Source organism: Argiope bruennichi, chromosome 5 (genome assembly GCF_947563725.1).
Source record: "Argiope bruennichi chromosome 5, qqArgBrue1.1, whole genome shotgun sequence".
Classification (NCBI taxonomy): Eukaryota; Metazoa; Arthropoda; class Arachnida; order Araneae; family Araneidae; genus Argiope; species Argiope bruennichi.
Genome location: NC_079155.1, coordinates 3,518,334 through 3,540,512, shown reverse-complemented (window position 1 = coordinate 3,540,512; position 22,179 = coordinate 3,518,334).

Sequence of the window (22,179 nt, the reverse complement as noted above, 5' to 3'; positions counted from 1 at the left end):
ACGGGACACAGCTGCCTAGACCGAAGGTGCAAAAGCTATCTCAAACAAAGAGACATCAGAGAAGTAGAACTGACTATGGACAGTAAAACTTTACGCGGTATACAAATAAACCTGAACCATTGCGAGGCTGCTCATACTGGGGTCTTTCAGGTCGCTAGGGACTTAGACTTAGATTTTGTTGCGGTCCAGGACCCATATCATTTTAAAGGGGAACCCCCTAACTTATATTTCGGTTGTCGGACCTATATCTCCAACGACAAAAATGCAATTATATATGTTTTCAATAACAATTTAAATGTTTATTATAAATTTAGCACCAAGAACACAGTAGCTATAGAAATTCATTTACATAAAACAATAATAAATATTATTAACTGCTACTTCCCCCCCCCCATGACGACATATATCGATTGATAAACGAAATAAGCGATTTTAATTTTTACAATCGCCATAATTCAGTCGTTGGAGATTTCAACTGCAAGACTAGACGATGGGACAACATTAGGGGGATTAAGTTGACCGAGTTCATGGCCACCAACAATTTACATCTTTGTAATATCGCTAGCCATGGTCCGACTTTCCAATCATCAACGCATATTTGGTTGCCCGATTTGACATTAATCACCGCCCCAATTGCCCACTATGTCAAGAACTGGGGGGTCCTGGACATGGAGTCCCATAGCGACCATAAATATATTTATTTTAAACTAAAATTAGAAGACGTTCCGGAAGCTGGCTACTATCTAAAAAGTAAATATGGCATTAACAAATTTATCAGGGCTGTCAGAAAAAATCTAAAAACTTACAAGGAAAAATTACAAAAAGCTGACAGCCTTACTAAAATCAATAGTTTTACAAATAGTTTCTGTCAATACATACAATTCTGTGCATTCAAAAATCTAAAGAAAAAACCCAAAAGATCAGCAAAAAAATTCAGCTTCTGGAACAATGACCTCAGGGAGCGCCGCAATAGGATTAACAGGCTTTATAAAATCTACAGGAAACACGTGAAGGACAATATAGACGATGGTCTGATCCTGGTCTCGGGGATAGAATATAGGAAAGTACGGGCCGCCTATAAAAAACTTTTAATCACCAAAAGTAAGGCCTGGGAAAAATATTGCTTAAATTACAATGAGACATTCGGGTTCCTATTCAAATTAGTATTTAACAAAAATTCAGATGGGGCGAAATCAGAGTGAACCCGAATGATGATCCTAATAACAACTTCCAAGACAAAATTAACGCTATTATGGATCATTTTTTCCCAGGGAAGACACCCATCGACTCCCTCAACTACAACATTAAACCCGGTGATTCGGAGGCTCTCAATGTTTATGACTTGGAATTAGTATTTGGGAGCCTCAAAGGCGGCAAAGCCCTGCAGCGGCCAAACAGGCGATAAATGACTGTTTGTTTCGCCAGTTGGCGATAAGCATCAATCATACCTTTGGAGATAAACTTTGCTCTCCAACGGATACGGAGTGACTCACTTCCTGCCTTCACCAGATGGCTTAGAACTGCTGCCTCGTGCTGGTAGATGGAATTACGGCTAATGTATCATAATATATATTTGTTAATTTAATTTCTAATTAAAATTTATTTTTGTTATTTAAATGGCTGGCAGTTTTTATTAAGTAAAAATGTTTAATACTTTAATTTAAAGTAAATTTGGCAATGCGTGTTAAACCACGCACCAAAGCCCCTTGGCTGGATAGGATCGACTATCGAATGTGGAGAGCGGTTTTTAATATAGACAAACAATTTTTTATTAAATCTTTTTAATTTATATTTTAAATTTAACTATTTCCCCGAATGCCTTATGAACGCCAGGGTCTTCTTACTCAAGAGTGGTAAGGACCCTGGTTCCTGTTCCTCTTACCGGCCAGTCTGTCTTCTGCCCACTTTGGGCAAAATTGTCGAAAGGCTGTTCATAAACAAATTCAACATTTGGCTAGATCGTAACAAGATTTTACACGACCATCAATATGGATTCAGGGACAGCCGAAGTTGCGATCTGGCCATCCATAAATTAATAAACAAAATAAAATCAAGATTACAAAACGAACACGTGACCCTCCTTTCATTAGATATTAAATCAGCCGTCGACAACATGAACTGGCCGGTAATCTTCCAAATATTAGAGGGCTACGGGGTACCCCACTTTTACCAGAACTTTTTATACTTTTACTTAATGGAAAGAACGGTTTCGTTCAATAATGACGAATTTTAATATCACAAGATGGTGCTACAGAGGTTGTCCCCAGGGCTCGGTGATTGCGCCCACTATGTGGAACCTTTATATAAATCACATATTAACACACAATAGCCCGGAGGTACACATACAGGCTTTTGCCGACGACCTGGCTCTAGTTGTCGGTGGCCGAACCTCACATGAGTTGCCAACTAACGTAAACAACACTCTGGCCATCGTCAACAATAATCTAGTGAAACTCAAATTAAAACTGTCCACAGAAAAGAGCCAGGCCATAATCTTTCGTAGAGTATCCTAAAGGACTTTTTCCAAAAGAGGTTCCACAATTCTACACAAAAAACCTTCTTTTAAGATAAATAATAACAACATTAAAATCTGCGACAGCCTAAAAATTGTGGGGGTCATTATTGACAACAAACTATCTTGGACAACCCACATTTTATCTTTAACTGAAAAAGCACAGATTTTAACTTCTAATTTTAGCCGGGTGATACGATCACAGTGGAGCTTCGATAAAAACATAATAAAGGTCTGGTATAAAACCGTCATCGAAAAAGCCCTGCTCTATGGTGCTAGCAACTGGGGCGGGGCTCTTACTAAAACCCAGACCTAGAAGCTCCATTCAATCCAGAGAATACTTTTGACCAGGTTCACCCGGGCATACCGAACGACATCCACCAATGTCTTAAATATATTAACGGGAATCCCCCCTCTCCATATAATGGCCAAGGCGGAATTCCTAAAATTCCAGATCTGGATTGCCAATTGTAACAACTATAATTACATAATAGACAATATCAAACTCGACAGAAATATTAATATTAGAAATATCCAGGCAGAAAACAAAATTTTACAGTTCCCCGAAACTTTACCCAACGCGAATTATGAAATCTACACAGACGGCTCAAAAATTAATGAAGAAACTGGTTTTGCTGTCTGTGTTTTTAACAATAAAATAAATACAGAAAACTTCATATTACTCATTATATTTTTCAGGCGGAACTGGCCGCCGTAGATTTTGCGGCCAAATGGGCTGTCAGGAAAAACGAAAAATTAAATATTTATACTGACAGTCTATCCTCAATTTCCGCCTTGATGAGTGGCAACTCCAGATCTGGGTTTGTAAATAAAATTAAAAATAACATGAGTTCCGCCAAACACATGGTCGGCCTTTCATGGGTGAAAGCCCATGATGCAAACTTAGGGAATGAACTGGCCGACCAAAAAGCAAAAGAGGCCACCAAACACGGGATCCCAATATCTATCTCCGCCCCGTACTCTTTTTTTAAAAAGAAAAATTAAATCCTGGAGGAATGGAAAAAATACTGGAACAATTACGACTCCCCCTCCGGGATCAGAACAGGTTCTCCACCCACAACGGTGGGGAGTATTTAAAAAGCCCACATCTGGGCAAGAGCACATTTTTATTTTATTAGTTGCAAACATAAAGGTATAAGGTAAAGGTGGGCCGTGGAGGAGGGGGAAGGCGCTTCGTGCTTTAACTAACATGGGTGTGAATGAATATGATAAAGCTATTTTTGTTTCGTTAGTTTTAGAAATATATCATTTTTATATTTATTATGTATTGTCTAAATTATAATTCCATTTCAGGGAAGGTGTTTACGGTAGGTAACCTGTTATATTATGTCAGTTTCTAAGTTTTTAATTATATCCACCCGCCCCCTAACCTCATCTCATTACATTTTCATCTCACCATCGGAACCCTAGGTAAAGAGTATTTATTGTCTCTTTTTATCTTTTGTTTCTTTTTATTGCAGGTATGGCAGGAGACCGGATCAACTAGGAGCAGGGGGCCCCCGGAGTAAATGTATATGGTTTTTATTTATTTTATAATGTATTAATTTATTAATGTAATCTTAAATAATCCAACCCGCCCCCCGGCTGGCAGTGGTAGCCAAGCCGGGGGCTTATTTTTTTAAGGTTTTTACTATCCTGTGTTCCGATGGACTTAGAAGAATGTTGTTAAAGATGGGCCGAGGTAGAATCAGGGCGCGGGGTGGGCACAGCCTCCCCCAGCGTGACCCCACAACAAAAGATGACAGTACAACACACTAAGAGACAAGAGCACACACCAACCACTCCAAAAAAAATAAAAGAATATATATATAGGTATAAACATTAAGCCTAAGTCTCATACATAAAATATAATATGCATATATTAAATATCTAAACATCCAAACTGTACAACTTCTAAAAAAACACAAACAAGGAAGTATTAAAATTATTAAAATACTATGATCAAAGATCTGAATATCATAGATTAAAATTCCAGCTCAACAAGTAGGAACATCTCTTAGAATCTCTGTCTGGATTTAACTCCCAAATTTATTTACCATTATATAATTAAAAATTATAACAATTAAAAATCAATTAAAATTATTGTACTGGGACATTCCACAATACAAAAAACCAAGTACTTATAAAAGTTAAAATTGGACAACATGAAATTTGGAAATACTCTTAAAAGTTTAAAATGGTTTAAAATTTAAAAAGTTTAAAGTGTTTTAAAATCCCGAGTTTAAAAATTGTTAAAAATTAAATAAAAACTCCATTCCGGCCGAAGGGCGTGAATTATTGGTCATGTCATAGAACATAAATGATGCGGGGTAAAAATGTGTATTTGATAATGTATCTGAGGGGCCTCGTTAATAGCAGGAGCATATATTCAGTTCTTAGTGTGGTGGTAAATATTGTGGTACCGACAAATGGACTTATTGGTTTTTAAGATATCGTTTGGTGGAGAGCAATGAACCATTGTAAAATTAAGGGCCTATGTGCTTGGCACCATAGGCTGTTCAAGATATAAAAAGATTTCTAAAAAGGTCTTGAATATATTTACAAATAAATGTCCAAATATAAAATGAGGTCTAAAAATTCTAAAAGTAGCCCAAGTTCAATGTGAGTAAAAAATCTTTTAAAATGTGAAATATGGAATATGGAATGTGAAATATAAAAGGATGATTTAAGTGGAGTAATGATAAATGGGTAGATAAAATTAATAGTGTAGAGGTACATTACTTAAAAGTTAATTAAAAGGCAAATGATAAAAAATTTTTAATTGATGGTACCCAGGGGAAGAGGTGTGACTGGTTAAGAGAATAAAATCTTTTCATATTAAGAGGAATAAAATATATATACACATGCTTATTTACACAAATGTGTACACATCACATAAATGTACAGGTCTATAGAAAAATAAAATCACATAAATCTCCTTCTATATTATAAATTAATTAAAACTCCTAAGAAATCGGAGAAGTCTAAAAAAAAAAACCCTGACTTTCCGCCAATGTTCCAGGTAGGTCTGTCTTAAAAACGGTCAAAAGACCCATATAATTTAAAGAAAACTTGCTTCCCAGTTCAGCAAATTTGTTTTGTATAAAGAGGGTATTTGTCCAAGTGTTAAAAATAGAATACCAAGGATGATAAAAGTTAAAATAATTAAGAATAAACCATCACACTCTCAATCTAGCCCCCCTGCTCGGGTCAGTGAATCGCAAATATTTCTACTGATTTTGAATGCTTCGATAATTTTTGCGACAGCCAGCCTATTCCTAGAAATGTTTTTAAACCAGGCCCTCCTGTACTCCGGAGCCGGTTCAGTTATGTGGTGACCCGAGGTAAATCGACAATGGAATATATAGTGGTCTGGGTCACCAAGGTGACCACAGGAGCACATTGGAGAGCCTAAGTATTTAAATCTATGGAGATAGGCCGGGAAAGGACCATGCCCACTTATAAAAGAAATTAAAAATTTGTTACATATAAAAAAATTTTCGTCCACCACGTCCAAAAAATTTCTTACCCTGACCCCTGATGGAGACTCGTAATTATTCCAGTAGAGTCTCCATTTATTCAAAATTAAATTTTTTAATTTCTTTTTCAAATATGAGTAGGGGCCGGGATATTTTGGGGAATCCCGTTAGTTGTGGCATCTTTTGCATGTTGATCGGCCAACTCATTTCCTATATTTCCCTCGTGGGCCTTAACCCACGAGAGGCCGATCAACCCCTTTGCCTCAATTATATTATGTTTAAACTTGTTTACCAATTTTGATCTGGTATTGCCACTCCTCAAGGCGGAAATAGATGATAGGCTGTCAGAGAAGATGTTAACTTTAATGTTCTGCCTGACAGCCCAGTTGGCCGCAAGATCGATGGCGGCCAGTTCCGCCTGAAAAACTGAGTTATATTTTTCTAATTTGATTTTGATGTTTTCTATGTTTATATTGTTTTTAAAGATACACACCGCGAATCCAGTTTCATCATTCAACTTGGATCCGTCGGTGTATATCTCGTATTCAGTATTATTTAGTTTATCGGGTAGTATAACGACTCTATTTTCAGATGGGATATTTTTGATATTTATGTGTCTATCTAAATCTATTGTTCCTATAAGTGAGTCGTATTTGTCGGAGTTGGCAACCCAGATCTGGAATTTTATGTATTCGGCCTTAGCTACAACATGAAGAGGGTGGATTCCACTTAATATGTTAAGGACGTTGGTGGAGGTGTTATTGTATGCTTTTAAAAACCGGACCAGAAAGATTCTTTGTACGGAGTGTAGCTTTTTTATTTGTTTATTTGTTAATGCCCCGCCCCAGATGCTTGCACCGTAGAGCAGGGCCTTTTCTATAACAGTTTTGTACCATGTTTTTATTAGTTTTTTATCTACACTCCAATTGGTCCGGCTGACCCGATTAAAATTAGCAGTTAAGCTTAAAGCTTTGTCCGTTAGAGATAAAATGTGGGCGGTCCAGGATAATTTGTTATCGATATTAATACCCAGTATTTTTAAGCTGTCGCAAACCCTTATTGTATTTTCGTTAATTTTAAAAGTGGGTTTTTTTATGTAGAATGGTGGAACCTCTTTTTGAAAAAAGTCTTGAGGCTTTACTTCGGAATACCAAAGCCTGGCTTTTTTTCATAGAGAGTTTTAGTTTTAATTTGATTAATTCTTCATATATGGTGGCCAATGTTCTATTAACATTCTTTGGAAGTTCGTGTGAAGTACGGCCACCAATAATCAAAGCCAGGTCGTCGGCAAAAGCTTGAACATAGACCTCATTGTTGTTAAGAGAAAGTAATTTGTTTATATAGAGGTTCCATAGAACTGGGGCGATCACTGATCCCTGGGGGCAGCCCCTGTAGCACCATCTTGTCGTATTGTAAGCGTCATTTACGAAGGAGACCCTTCTCTCGCTTAAGTAAAAATATAAAAAATTCTTGTAAAAATTTGGCACCCCATAATCTTCGAAGATTTGGAAGAGTATCAGCCAGTTCATATTATTGAAGGCTGATTTTCTGTCCAGGGAAAGGAGGACCAAATGTTCATCCTGGACTCTATAGGAAATTACTTGTGTTAATTTATATATTGCTAGATCACAGCTTCGGCACTCCCGGAAGCCATATTGATGTTCATGTAGAATTTTTTTGTGATCTAGCCATTTATTTAGTTTCATAGCGAACAGCCTCTCGATAATTTTGCCTAAAGTTGGAAGTAGGCACACTGGCCGATAGGAGAAGCACAATGCAGTTTCTTTGCCATTCTTTGGCAAAGACCCTGGCATTCCTCAAGTGTTGGGAAAAGTAGTGGTATTTAAAAAGTAGATTAAAATATGTCAGTAAAAATTTTTTATTCAGGTTAAAAATTGCTCTCCACATTCTGTAGTCAATTCTGTCCAGTCCCGGGGCTTTGCCACCTTTGAGGCTCCCAAAAACTAGTTCTAGATCATATATATTGAGAGCCTCATGTTCACCTGGTTTAATACGGTATAAAAAATTATCTTCGAGGGATTTGTCCGGGAAAAAATAATTCATTATATGTTCAATTTTCTCACCAAAATTGTTATTAGGATTTTTGTTCGGGTTCACTCTTATTTCTGGATCAATCGATGATTTATTGAAGACAAGTTTAAAGAGGAACCCAAACGTTTCACTATAGTTAGTGCAGAATTTTTCCCTGGCTACCCTCTTTGTGAATAATAGTTTTTTATAGGCGGCCCTTTCTTTCCTATAATTAATACCCGAGACTAGGATCAGATCATTCGTGGATTTGTTTTTTATATGGCTGCGATAGATTTTAAAGAGTTTCTTGACTTTATTTCGCGACACCCTGAGGTCATCATTCCAGAAGCGGAATTTCCTGGAAGTCCGCTTTGGTTTCTTTTTTAATTGTTTAAATGCGCAATTTTGAATAAATTCGCATAAGTTTTTGGTGAAGTTATTTAGTTCACTATGGTTATTTATATTATTTAATTTTCTGTTATAGTTTTTAATTTCGTTATGGACTGCATTAATAAATTTATTGATACCATATTTTGATTTAAAGAAGTAGTCCGCCTCTGGAATATCTTCGAAAATTAATTTAAAATATATTTGTGGTCGCTATGGGACTCTATGTCCAGGACCCCCCAATTATTTAAGTAGTTCGAGATTGGGGCGCTAATTAATGTAAGGTCGGGGAACCCAATTTTGGTGGTAGATTGGAATGTCGGACCATAACTTGGAATATTGCAGATATGTAGATTATGTAAGGCTATGAACTCGGTCATTTTGATCCCCCTTATGTTGTCCGAGTCATAGCCCCACCTTTTGGCTTTACAATTAAAATCTCTAACGACAAGATTAAAACTACTAAAAAAGTTATAGCCGCTGAGCTCTTCAATTAATTCATTGATGTCGTCGTGGGGGGGGGAATAACAATTAAAAACATTAAAAATAAAATTATTAAAATGGAGCTCAACGGCGACCGTGTTTTTGGTACTATGTTTATAAAAGACATTAAGATTTTTGTTAAAAACATAAATGATGGCCTTCTTGCCGTTGGAGAGATAGGTCCGGCATCCGAAATTTAATTTGGGAGGTTCCCCTTTAATTAAGTATGGGTCCTGAACAGCGATAAAATCAAGATCTAGGTCCCTAGCGACCTGAAAGACCCCAGAGTGAGCAGACTCGCAGTGATTCAGGTTAATTTGAATTCCACGGATTTGGCTACTGTCCATAGTCGGTACGTTGTTTCATTATTTCTTTTTGTTTTTGATAGCTCCTGCAGCGTCTGTCGAGGCAATTATGGTTGGTAACGTAATTGGTACTAAACATCTGGTTAGATCGTAGGCAAATAATGCAGCATTGCTTTTGGCACTTATGTCCCCGCATCTTTCATCTTTCTTGATGTCCCCCTCAGGGGCTCACCTACTATAGGTGAGTACGGGTGTCCCAATCCCGAGGTACCCAGGGATCTTTACTCCCTTCATGTTCAATCTCCCCTGCGCCTTCTGCTTTCTGCTGTTTTTTCATTCCCTCGCCTGCCGTCGAGGGAGCTCTCCATGAGGAGCTGTCGCCGCTCTGTTTGCTTCTTGCTTCTCATGGACAGCCAAAACACCCACGTGTTGGCCGTGCGTGGCGACCCATTAGATGGGTGGTACATTTCGGTCTCCGATGTATCAATCGGCCGGTATCCCAGGCACATAACTGGGCTGCTCAAGGGGATCAAGCGAAGGGGTCACTCCTTGGGCTTGGCGTTAAGGGTGGTCACTGCCCCCGGGGGTGACTCCCAGCGTATAGGTTCTGGTTAGCATTATGGCAAGTGCCGAGGTTGGAAAATTTCCAGAGCCGGTAACTACCATCCCTTGTTGGGCTCCGTGGTGGGCGATGCCGCCAGACCTGAATCACTACCAATGTCATATGGGCTCTTCTTCTAACGTCACTGCAGCATCATCCAATTCTCGTTTCATGATCATTAGCACTCAAAACACCTTTCATAGAGTTTCTCCATTTCTTGTAAACAAATTAATCAAGTCTACAAGTACAAAATATTAAAAAACTACGTTCTGGTGATCTTCTGTTACAGACGTCGGAAAAACAAGCTGTTCTTATAAGCAAACTAACCAAATTAGGTGATTTTCCTATTCAAACAGCTTTGCATAAAACTTTAAACTTTTCACGTGGTGTTATTTCTGAGCCAGATCTCATCGACTTGTCTGATGAAGATCTTGTAACAGAATTTTCAGACCAGCAAGTATGCGCCGCGCGTCGTATTAACGTCCGACGTGACGGTCAACTTATACCAACAAAGCACATTGTCTTAACTTTTCAAACGCCAGTTCTTCCAAAATCAATCAAAGCGGGATACCAAATTTGTAGAGTTCGGCCATACATACCTAACCCTCTTAGGTGTTTTAAATGTCAAAGGTATGGCCATTCCCATCAAGCATGTCGCAGTAAAACCACCATGTGTGCGAAATGTGCTGAACCTGGACATGACGTAAATAATTGCAATTCAGACACCAAGAAATGTGTCAATTGCTCTGGGCCTCATACCTCTTTCTCAAAGTCTTGCCCTAAATGGACTCTAGAGAAGGAAGTAATATCCACGAAAATACGGAAAAACATATCCTTCGCAGAAGCGAGAAAGTTGATATAAATGACAGAACTCCAAAAGTCGGTGTCTCTTTCTCTGGTACACTTAAAGCAACACTGATTTGTAGTAGTGCTCAAACCGATTCTCGCATTACTCAGTTACCACCCACTAGTTCAATTTCAAACGAAACTACAAAATTGCCAGAGGTATCCTCTGTTTCTTCGCTGTCATCCAATTGCCCTGCAATAGATAAAATCACCAAACGCAATCGTAATAATAAACAAAAATTTCCACGTCATCATCTCATAAAACTTGGCAAGTACACTCAAAGCAAAGAACGAAAAAGAAAGCGCTAATGAATCGACATCCTGTAGCAGAGGATTTCCTAAAAACTTATACATCATCTTCTGAATTCTCTGAGATGGAGTTAGACCCATCTACTATCTCTAAATATCAATCAGGTGGGGGAAAAAAGAAAAAACCTCCAGATAAATCCCAATCTTGATGGCCAAATTTGTTTCCTGGAACTGCCGTGGTTTCCGAACCAAGACAACTCATATTAAAGACCTAATTAATGATACCCATCCGATTTGTATAGCTCTGCAAGAAACTTATTTGAAACCTTCTGACACTATGAAAATAAGACGTTATAGCCTTATCCGAAAGGATAACGAATCTGATCGGGCTACCGGAGGTGTTGCTCTCCTTGTATCCCATAATACACCCTCGTCTATCATAACATTACATACAAATTTGCAAGCGGTTGCCGTTCGTGTCTTGAGCCCTTTTTTGACGACAATATGTTGTCTTTACTTGCCACCCAGTACCCCGGTAGAATTAAGAGATCTTAATGCCTTAGTGGATGAATTACCATCTTCTTTCATCATAATTGGTGATCTAAATGGCCATAACCCTCTCTGGGGAAGTAAAGATGTTAATATTCGTGGGAGGCTGATTGAAGAATTTATTAATAACCACTCACTATGCCTGCTCAATAACGGAGAAGAAACATTTATCTCAAAGGAGCAAAACTTTTCATTCACTAGATCTCGCTATATGCTCACCTTCTCTAACTCCGTATTTTAATTTTAGAGTGGGAACGGACTTGCTTGATAGTGACCATTTTCCCATCTTTTTAGATCATTTAACTGGAAGTGGTGTAAATAATTCACGTCTACCTTGATATGTTTTTCAAAAAGCTGACTGGATAGACTTTACTTCAAGGGCACTGATAACACGCAATATGGTAGAGAATGGAGATTTAAATACCGTTGTAAATTTAATAACTGACACTATTATAAAAGCTGCAGATGCTACTATCCCAAAATCGGTATCAGGAAAATTCAAATATAAAAAACCATGGTGGAACCAAGATTGTACAAATGCACAAAAAGATCTTCAAAAGGCCTGGAACGTTTTTAGGCGGCATCCTACAACAACTCATTTAATTCTTTTTCAAAAGGCTAAATCTATAGCACGACGAGTTAAACGGCGAAGTCAGAGGACTTATTGGATTAAATTCGTGTCAAGTATAAATTCTGCTGCAACTTCTAAATATATGTGGACCAGCATTCGAAAAGTATGCGGTATCTATCCTGATCATTCCATTTCTTGCTTGAAAAAGAATGGAAAAGACATTTCTAGCGTTCAGGAAATGGCTGATGCTCTTGCAGAAGCTTTTGCCTCTGTATGTTCATCGAATAACTACACGGAACCTTTTCTTACGCACAAAAAATACCAAGAAGGTATCAAATTACGCTTTAAAACGAAAAGGCATCTGTCTTACAATGTTGATTTTACTATCTTGGAGTTGCGCAGAGCATTATCTGTCACAAAATAGACAGCACCGGGGAGGGAAGGGATTACTTATTCAATGCTTCAGCATTTATCAGATGGATCCCTCCAAAATCTTTTGTGTCTGTTCAATAGAATTTGGAAAGAGCATATGTTTCCTGATAAATGGAAATTTGCTATAATAATTCCTGTCCCAAAGCCTGGAAAGGATCCACAAGAACCATCCAACTATAGACCAATAGCTCTGACCAGTTGTTTATGTAAGGTTTTTGAAAAAATGGTAAATGCACGCCTTGTTCATATATTGGAGGAAAATGAATTTATTTCCCCTTTTCAAAGCGGTTTTTGGAAGAATCGTTCAACAATTGATAATCTTTTGGCCTTGGAAACGGATATTCGAACGGCCTTTATAAAAAGGAATCATTTGGTGTCAGTATTTCTTGACATAGATAAAGCATACGATCGAACATGGAGATACGGGATCATGAAAAATCTTTACGACCTCAACTTTAGAGGGCATTTGCCACTTTTTATTCAAAATTTTTTACACCAAAGATATTTTAAAGTGCGGCTTGGGAATACCTATTCCAATGTTTTTTGCCAAGAAGGTGTACCACAGGGCTGTATATTAAGTGTGACACTCTTTGTTGTAGCTCTTAATAATATTTTATCTGTTATACCAGCAACTGTTAGCAAGACACTGTATGTAGATGATATGCAAATTTCTTGCTACGCCCGCGACATGCGATACATTGAAAGACAACTTCAGAAAGCGATAAATAATATTGTAGACTGGTCAAATAAACACGGCTTCACATTCTCCCCTCAGAAAACAGTTGCTGTGCACGCCTCTTCATCCGGAACCGGAGTTGTTCTTGAGCGGCAATCCAATTTCCATTCAGGAGCAGCACAAATTTCTTGGAATTATTTTTGATAAAAGATTGACTTTCCTTCCGCACATCGCATATTTGAGGAGTAAATGTCTGAAGTCATTAAACATTCTGAGGGTTTCATCCAATACTTCTTGGGGTGCTGATCGAACGTGCTTGTTAAGAGTCTACCGAGGTATTATTCGATCAACAATTGATTATGGATGTGTCATTTATGGCTCTGCTAGGCAATCTTACCTTAAACGTCTGAATGTCGTTCATCATCAAGCCCTCCGATTGTGTATTGGAGCGTTCAGGACATCACCAGTATCTAGCTTATATGCTGAAGCGTTTGAGCCCCCTTTATCTAATAGGAGAATGAAGCTATCATTGTTTTATTTCTACCGTATTTTGTCCAATAAACGCCATCCTTTTCATGAGAAAATCTGGAGTGACGTTAACGACCGTTTGTTTAATTCGAGGAAATCCTACATACCTCACTTGGGATTGCGTATACGAAAAATATTACCAAATGATTTTATCGGTATACAAATACATGCGGGTGATAGTCTGAATCCTGCTCCATGGATAGAAAATAAATTGCACTATGAAGACCCTTTTAAACAATTTAGAAAATCAGACACTGATAGCTCTGTTTTTATTTCACTTTTTAAACATCATCGGGAATTTTATTGTTCCTATGAACCCATTTTTACGGATGGTTCCAAGTCATCTGATCATGTGGGTTGCGCATTCGTTCATGGTCATCGAATTATAAGTTATAAACTTCATGCTTTTACTTCTGTTTTTACCTTGGAATTAACTGCTATTTATTTAGCCCTCAAATACATTGATGAACATCTAATCCATAAGTCTGTTATTTACACGGATTCTCTGAGTGTCCTACAGGCTCTAAACTCTTCATCTCATGGTCACCCACTTCTACAGGAAGTGAAAAAGATGTACCGTCTTCTTTGTTTGAAAAATATTAGAGTTTTGCTTTCCTGGATCCCTTCGCACGTGGGTATTTCTGGGAATGAAATCGCAGATACAGCAGCTAAGTCAGCGAGTGTAAATTTGCAACAACGTCTTTTTTATGAGGATATGCGTACAACTATTACTCGATGGTGCTATCGACAGTGGCAAAATCAATGGGACATGGGAACTGACAATAAGCTTCATTTTGTTAAACCACAGTTGGCCAAGTGGTCTTCTAAACTAAGCAGGCGCTATGATGTAATTTTGTCCCGACTACGCATTGGTCACACTCGCTTGACACATAGATATCTACTTTTTGCCGAGCCTCACCCGGTATGTGGCAGTTGTGGAGTGATTTTAACAGTTCGTCACATTTTAACAGAATGCGCAAATTTTATTGATTTCGTTATAAGCATTTTAAATCCAACAATTTTACCATAGATTTTTTACTGGGTGAGACACATCATCCAAACTTTTTCTTGTATCTAAAAGATGTGAATATCATCCATGAAATTTAAGCTGTAATTTTATTAACTTCCTTACTTTTTTAACTTCCGACTACTTTGAACGCAGTCAATTTCATTTTTTACAACGTTAAGCTACTTTTTATCTTGCTGGGAAATTTTAAGTTTTTTCGGCGCAGCATATTCTGAATCAGGATCTTGCGCCAGAAATCCAAATCCAATCCAATCCAATCTTTCTTGATGTCCCCGCATCTTTCACACCGAGGTTCCTCTTTTTTGTCACAATATTTTGTTGTATGGCAGAAGCCCAAACAGTTTCTACACTGCTTTATACTTATGAATTCGGCGGCACGAATCTTGTGCCAACCGAAATAAAGGCCTCCTTTAATATTTATATCGTGGAATAATTTTGGAGGGACCATTATGACCCAGTGTTTTTGGTCTTTTTTCTTTGCCGGAATGGAGAATTCGATCTCAAAATTGGGTTTGTTTTCTGAGTCTCCCAGGAATATATTTTTCTCTAACAATCCCTTATATAATCCTTCCTCGTCTATTTCCCCTTCTATATTATAAATTATAATTTGGGGTGAACAAGGTCCAGGTGTTATTAGATCGAAGGAGTTGTCTATGGCCTGGTCTTTCCTAAGGAGGTCTTTGATATATTCTGATTCATTAATAGTGGCGGTGATTATTTTAATGCCACCTCCGTATATGGGGTTGATATTCCTAATTCGGACAGACGAGTCTCTTTCCTTGATTTCAGAGAGAATTATTTTTTTTTGTTGTCATCATAGCTATTTCGTTCGGGCAACTTGGGTTTAATTAGCAACACCCCCTCCTTTTCCTGTGGGAGTTGTCTCTTAGGGCCCTTGGAGGCCGCCTGGGCATAGGACATTGGCGTAGCTATTTTTATCCCTTCTTCTAAGGTTTTGATATGTTCCTCCTGTTTGGACCTTAACCCCTCACATATTTGTTGAATTTTCTCTAATTGGGGGCCATAGTCCGTTTTCATTAGTTTATCGCAATGTTCTTTGGCTACTTTCAATTTTCCCATCAGTTCGTGGTTCTCGTTGTTGAGTAAATAGAATTTTGCCTTGAGTAGGGCAGCCTCATTATTATTAGTTAATTCTTTAAAGTTAAAATTCTCATCTGATAGTTCGATGATTTTTCTTTCCGCTGTTTTTAAATCGGTATATACCTCCTTAATCTTGTTTATAAAAAAGTTAAAATACTCCTTCACAATATCATTTCGCAATCCCTTTCCGAATTGTTTTTTGTCCCTGATCAGACCGTCCGAAAGGACACTGAAATCATCTAGTTTGTCTAGGATCTCTCTATGGAGGGAGGGGGAAAAGTCTCCGGGTCCCAGAGTGAGGGCAAGCTCCTCAATTCCATCATGAATCGTGCCCTATTTAGTTTTGGTCTTCCCCCGGGAACCCGGGGCTGAATTGGGCTCATCTGTCTTATCTTTGGAGCGACCTCCCACCATAAGATCTGATTAAAAATATGTGTCTAGTCAGGGAATCGAAGGTAATCTTAATTAAAATATCACAATGGGGACACAATAAAATCAGTTCTAAAACTAATACATAAATTCATCGATGAAAAATCATAAAATTTTTAAAATCCATTATTATCTAAAAAACAGTACACAATATATAAAAACCCTAAAAATCATAAAATTTTAAAAGATATTAAAATATATACAATGAACGCTAAAATCTACAATAGGTTTTATCGAAACGAAAGATTCAAATTTATTTTTCACTCACCCACTGCTTACAGGATTAAAGTCATTGGTTAACTTTCCTCATCATTTTCGGGTTCAAGAGTTAAAACTGTTTGTATAGTCCAGGTAGTTGTCAAAGTTCACAAGATGATGCAGGGTTCAAATTGGCCGAAACCGTCCCCGACGAAGAGTTGTTGGTGAAGTGGCTCTAGGTAGATAACAAGTCAATCTCCGGAATCTGGCAAGGTGTGGATATCACAGGAGATGAAGGGAGTTAAGCACTGGCAGAATCACAACAAATGTAGGATAAACGCCTCCAGCATAGGTTGATCTTGAAAACAAGTTTGCAATCGCACAAACAGGGTTTTGGGAAGGTATTCTTTTGAATTTCTAGTTTAATAGATTCAAAACATTCTGTTGTATTTGCCTGTATATTTTCTCCGAAGCAAACTTGATTTTCACTTCTTGAATCTCCGCTGGTGGGGGGCGTTACCCACAGCAGACGTTAATCATAGGCAATGTAGAGGTTTCATTCTCAAAATTTGTTGACAATTTCAGTATTAGCTCTTGGATATTTACCTATATTCTCTATAAATAAGATAATTAACAGAGAATAATTGTTGATAGGGCGTGAACAGCCACTCTTTCTCGAAGAGCCACGCTAAAACATATGCATTTCCGGACTCAATAAAAATATCAATTCCACATTAAAACCCATTAATTATTGTAGTAATTTAAAATATCAAAGATAAAAACAATTAAAGCTATAAAATTCTATAAAAGCACGAAGAAAAACTTAGACATTTTCCGGATGCACGGAGCTCTCGACAGAGCCAACCTCACTCGATGGCGGCTGAGCTGGAAGTGCAGAGTAAGGGAATTTATAAACATGGTGGATGAAAAAATTTTAATTATAAACAAATTTTTAATCCTCCTACTGTATTTAGAGAACTGGGTTAGTTTACGAATGTTTGAAACTATCCTTTATTGAAATACTCAACTAATAACATCCTAAAAGTAGTTTACTATATTGAAAATTACCTGAAAGTGTTTGTTCTGACAAAAAACTGCATCTACCTTTGGTCTACAATCCTCGGATCATTCGTTTTGATCCTGTAGAGAACACTTCACATCATTTCACCAGTTTCTTTTCGCCTGCTTCATCTCACCTGCTTTAAAAAACACGAAGTTGTTTCTGAGGTCCCACTGGAGCGGGATTCACTTCGTCTCCCGGAACTTTTGGAACTAAAGATAATCGTGAACTGTCACCCACTCGGAGCACTTGATGTTTTTTTTTTTTTTTTTTTTTTTTTGCTTATTGGATGGACTGGAGTTTGGTGAGTCTTTGAGAAAAACTTTTAATTGCTTTTTTGTATTTTAACAAACAACTAGTTTTTTATTCAAACTGATTTTAACTTTGATTTTATCTCATGGATCATTTGTGACGGATTTTATCTGTAAATATATAGTGTTTAGTGTCTCTTTTAGTGCGATTTCGTGTTTCATTTGTCACCTGTTTTAACTAATAGTGTACAGCGTTAATAGAGTTAACTTTTAACTTGGTTTTGGTTTTTATAGTTCATTTGAGGTTGTTTGCAATATTTTCTTAGTGTAAATATAGTGTAGTTCTCTTATTGGTGTAAATGCATTGTTTTATGATATATATACTTTATTTTTTTATTTTCTTGATTGCTTAGTATTTTTGTGTTTTGTGTTTTGTTGTGCTGGTCCTGGGGTTTTATTGTAACGGGGTTTTAGAGGTGACGTGGTTAAACTTTTATCTTTTTAAGGGATTTGATGTCGTCCTCTTTGATGTCCTATCTCCTCCTTCCGGCCACTTGAGGATTGGCTCTTGAATAATCCAAGACTTTTTTTTAGACCATGTTTAAAATGTCGGATTGTGATTTATCTAGTGAAAACACATCTGAACCTACATCTCCATCTGTGATAATAGAGGTAGAAGCGAGTGGGGAGCCATCAGATGATCACAGCGACAACGTCTTCCCATTAACAAGACGTACACGAGGTCGCAACAAAAAAGTGATGGAGGTGCAAGTCGAACTTAGCGATGGCTCCCAGTCGCAAACTCGTTCCCAACCTATTCACCGGGGTGAAATCGAGGAAATTATATTTGGGCAGGCCTCGAAGCTGAAGACCAGTGGGGGTTTCATAACCGACGCGGTTGAAGAACTAGCCACTACAATTCGTGCGATTGACTTCGAAGAAGGATTAGCAAAATTTTAAACAAATTAGAACTTTTTAGCAGGTATACCGATGCACTGATCAATAATAAAAAGCAATTCGGAAAAAAAAAATAAGAAATGTATTAACTCAACAGTTTCTACTCTACTTTACTAATACAATAAAATACCTCTGTGAAAAAAACAAACTACTTCAATCCGACATCTTCAATCACAAGGAATTAATAAATAATAATGAACCGGCTCGGCAAAAAGCAAAATTATATCTATTGAATAATGAAAATGAAAATTTGAGTTGAAAATTATCCAGAAATGGAAGCAATGGCCCCTCCACTGAGCTAAAAAATCAAATGGAGATCCTAGGTAAACTATGTAATGAGATTAAAATGAGACAAGACGAGTGTCAAAAAACCTTAGAAGAAATGAAAAATGGCAATTGTACAAAATCTTACGCCCAAGCAACATCCAGTACCCCGCCCGGCTCATTAAGACAAAATAAAGAACCGGAGGGTGTGGTTTTGATTAAACCAAAAATGCCGGATAGATCGGATTATAATGAAAACAAAAATACAATTATATCAACCATTCAGGAAAAGGATCCTTCAATAAGAGTACGAAGTATCGTTCAACTACAGCGAGGAGGGGTTAAAATTATAACATCAAACACTGAAAGCGCACAACATGTCAACAATATTTTAAAAAATGTCGATAATATCGAAAACACATACGAAATTTTAACGCCCGACAAACGTTCCCGTCAAATAATCTTGTACAATGTTAACAAGCACATCGAGACAGAGGAGCTTGCCAAGGGCCTAATGGAAAAAAATTTATTTCTCTGCAGTCCTGATAATACCCCCAATTTTAAGATAAACTTTAAAATCCCGGCCAAAGACAGGGAAAAATATCATTGGGTGATCACTGTCTCGCCCAGAATTTTTAAGGAGATCAAGGAAAAGAGGGGGCCTGTACTTTGGCTGGGAAAGATTAAGGGTGGCAGAGTTCATAGCAATGAAACAATGTAAAATATGCATGGGATATGGTCACACCTTTAAACACTGTACTAGTCCAAACGAAAAGAGGTGTGACAGGTGTGGAAATGTTAAAATTGAAGGCGTTAGACATCATTACCAGGGTTTGAGATGCATCAACTGCATCAAACACAACCAATGATTCGGAACTAGCCTGGGCACGGGACACAGCTGCCTCGATCGAAGGTGCAAAAGTTATTTCAAACAAAGAGACATAATGCGAAATAGAACTGATTATGGACATTAGAACCTTACGCGGTATCCAAATAAACCTGAACCAATGCGAGACTGTTCATACTATGGTCTTTCCGGTCGCTAGGGACTTAGACTTAGATTTTGTTGCGGTCCAGAACCCATATCACTTTAAAGGGGAACCCCCTAATTTATATTTCGGTTGTCGGACCTATATCTCCAACGACAAAAATGCAATTATATATGTTTTCAATAACAATTTAAATGTTTATTATAAATTTAGCACCAAGAACACAGTAGCTATAGAAATTCATTTACATAAAACAACAATAAATATTATTAACTGCTACTTCCCCCCCATGACGACATAAATCGATTGATAAACGAAATAAGCGATTTTAATTTTTACAATCGCCATAATTCAGTCGTTGGAGATTTCAACTGCAAGGCTAGACGATGGGACAACATTAGGGGGATTAAGTTGACCGAGTTCATGGCCACCAACAATTTACATCTTTGTAATATCGTTAGCCATGGTCCGACTTTCCAATCAACAACACACATTAGTATTTAACAAAAATTCAGATGGGGGCGGAATCAGAGTGAACCCGAATGATGATCCTAATAACAACTTCCAAGATAAAATTAACGCTATTATGGATCATTTTTTTCCAGGGAAGACCCCCATCGACTCCCTCAACTACAACATTAAACCCGGTGATTCGGAGGCTCTCAATGTTTATGACTTGGAATTAGTATTTGGGAGCTTTAAAGGCGGCAAAGCCCCTTGGCTGGATAGGATCGACTATCGAATGTGGAGAGCGGTTTTTAATATAGACAAACAATTTTTATTAAATCTTTTTAATTTATATTTTAAATTTAACTATTTCCCCGAATGCCTTATGAACGCCAGGGTCTTCTTCTTACTCAAGAGTGGTAAGGACCCTGGTTCCTGTTCCTCTTACCGGCCGGTCTGTCTTCTGCCCACTTTGGGCAAAATTGTCGAAAGGCTGTTCATAAACAAATTCAAAATTTGGCTAGATCGAAACAAGATTTTACACGACCACCAATATGGATTCAGGGAGGGCCGAAGTGGCGATCTGGCCATCCATAAATTAATAAACAAAATAAAATCAAGAATACAAAACGAACACGTGGCTCTCCTTTCATTAGATATTAAATCAGCCTTCGACAACATTAACTGGCCGGTCCGTTTCCAAATACTAGAGGGCTACGGTGTACCCCACTTTTACCAGAACTTATTATACTTTTACCTAATGGAAAGAACGGTTTCGTTCAACAATGAAGATTTTAACAACACAAGATGATGCTACAGAGGTTGCCCCCAGAGCTCGGTGATTGCGCCCACTATGTGGAACCTTTATATAAATCACATATTAACACACAACAGTCCGGAGGTACACATTCAGGCTTTTGCCGACGACCTGGCTCTAGTTGTCGGTGGCCGAACCTCACATGAGTTGCCAACCAACGTAAACAACATTCTGGCCATCGTCAACAATAACCTAATGAAACTCAAATTGAAACTGTCCACAGAAAAGAGCCAGGCCATAATTTTTCGCAGTGTATCCTCCAGGACTTTTTCCAAAAGAGGTTCCACAATTGTACACAAAAAACCTACTTTTAAGATAAATAACAACAACATTAAAATTTGCGACAGCCTAAAAATTCTGGGTGTCATTATTGACAACAAATTATCTTGGACAGCCCACATTTTGTCTTTAACTGAAAGAGCACAGATTTTAACTTCTAATTTTAGCCGGGTGATACGATCACAGTGGAGCTTCGATAAAAACATAATTAAGGTCTGGTATAAAACTGTCATCGAGAAAGCCCTGCTCTATGGTGCTAGCAACTGGGGCGGGGCTCTTACTAAAACCTAGACCTTGAAGCTCCATTTAATCCAAAGAATATTTTTGACCAGGTTCACCCGGGCATACCGAACGACATCCACCAATCTCTTAAATATATTAAAGGGAATCCACCCCCTCCATAGAGTGGCCAATGCGGAATTCCTAAAATTTCAGATCTGGATTGCCAATTGTAACAATTATGATAACATAATAGACAATATCGAACTCGACAGAAATATTAATATTAGAAATATCCAGGCAGAAAACAAAATTTTACAGTTCCCCGAAATTTTATCCAACACGAACTATGAAATCTACACAGACGGCTCAAAAATTGATGAAGAAACTGGTTTTGCCGTCTGTGTTTTTAACAATAAAATAAATATAGAAATCTTTACATTTAAACTGGCTACCCACAACACTGTTTTTCAGGCGGAACTGGCCGCCATA